At 38.2% G+C, this 1,813-nt stretch overlaps 1 non-coding gene across 1 annotated transcript; it reads left to right on the plus strand.

Annotated features, from left to right (window-relative positions):
* The first annotated feature begins 1,055 nt into the window (after positions 1–1,055).
* Positions 1,056–1,162, plus strand: LOC128294371 (small nucleolar RNA R71). Its single transcript, XR_008284683.1, has one exon. It is a non-coding gene; the product is annotated as a small nucleolar RNA R71 (small nucleolar RNA).
* The last annotated feature ends 651 nt before the right edge of the window (positions 1,163–1,813 follow it).

A 1,813-nucleotide genomic window follows, 5' to 3' on the forward strand; every position in this document is an offset into this window, starting at 1 on the left:
GTTGAGTTCTACTGTAGATAAGTCCTCGAATTTCCTTTTATTTGTTAGAAGGTCCTTCAAAAATTTTGCGTATGTAGGCATCTGCGAGATGGCTTCAACAAAAGGTAAGTTGATATGTAATTGCTTAAAAAGTTTAAGAAACTTATCGAATTATGCATCAATGCGGTGTTTTTTCAATTTTGCTCGGTATGGAACTAGAGGTTTATATTCCTTCGGCACTAGTTTGCCACTATTTTAGGGTTTTTCTTCCCCCCTTCCACTTACCACGGCTTCTTGTGTTAGCTTATTTCCAGATTCCACTAACATTTTCCCACTCCTTAGTGTAATTGCTTTCACATGCTCTTTTGATTTGGTGTTACTAGGTAAACTTCCTAGTGGTCTTTCTGAGATTAGTTTGGAAAGCTGGCCTATCTGAGTTTCGAGCACTTGGATCGACGCTTGTTGATTTTTAAATGTTGTCTTGGTGTTCTGGAAACCAGTTTCTGACACCGAGATAAAATTTGTGAGCATCTCTTCAAGGTTCGGCTTTTTTCTTGTTGGTAGGGTGGTTGTTGGTAGCCTGAAGGTGGTTGTGGTCTTTGATTTCCTTGATTGCCGTATGAGATATTGGGGTGGTTCCTCCAACTTGCATTTTAAGTGTTATTATATGGATTGTTTTGAGGTCGAGGATTATTACCCATGAATTTAATTGCTCGTTATCCATGTTGTGGCAATAAGGTTGGTATTTCGAATGACTTGTTCCACCTCCACTTGCTTCGCACTGCATTACTGGGTGAACCTGTGAAGAACTAAGAAAACCATCAATTTTCTTATTCAAGAGTTCTACCTGATTAGACAACATGGTGACCGAATCGACATTATAAACACCGGCTATTTTTGTTGGCTTTGTCCTCATGACTTGCCACTGATAGTTATTCAATGCCATCTCCTCTATGAACTCATAAGCATCTTCAGGTGTTTTATTATTGATGGTTCTGCCAGCAGCTACATCAACCATTTGCCGAGTCAAAGGATTCAGGCCACTATGGAATGTTTGAACCTGAAGCCAAAGTGGTAACCCATGGTGAGGGCACCTTCTCAAAAGGTCCTTATATCTCTCCCATGCATTGTAGAGTGTTTCTAAATCCATCTGCACAAAAGAAGAGATATTATTACGTAATTTAGCCGTTTTAGCCGACGAAAAATATTTTAGTAAAAATTTTTCGATCATTTGTTCCCAAGTAGTAATTGACCCTCGTGGTAATGAGTTCAACCACTGTTTAGCTTTGTTCCTGAATGAGAAGGGGAATAACCGAAGACGAATGGCATCGTTAGAAACGCCATTAATTTTAAATGTATCACATAGTTCCAAAAATTTTGCTAAGTGAGCTTTGGGATCTTCATCCTGCAAACCATCAAACTGAACAAATTGCTGTATCATTTGAATAGTGTTAGGTTTTAGTTCAAAAGTATTTGTAGCTACAGCAGGTCTAACTATGCTCGATTCAGTTCCTGTTAAAGAAGGTTTAGCATAATCGTACATAGTGCTTGGAGTAGGATTTTGATTAACTGCAATTGCAGGAGGTAGCTGATTGTCTTGGTTTTCAGCCATCTCTTCGATTGGGGGTTGAGTATCGTCTTCTTGCTCATTCTCTGTGTATCTTAGTCTTCGCCTTATTTCTCTTTGGTTTCTGTGACTGTGCGATCGATTTCTTCGTCAAAAAGTAATGGTCCTGACAGGTTTCTTCTAGTCATAAACTATAAAAACCTGCCGAAAGAAAGAAAAAGAAATTTAGTAAATTAGAATAAAATTAAAAATAAAATTAGATTGCAA

Source organism: Gossypium arboreum, chromosome 6 (genome assembly GCF_025698485.1).
Source record: "Gossypium arboreum isolate Shixiya-1 chromosome 6, ASM2569848v2, whole genome shotgun sequence".
Lineage (NCBI taxonomy): Eukaryota > Viridiplantae > Streptophyta > Magnoliopsida > Malvales > Malvaceae > Gossypium > Gossypium arboreum.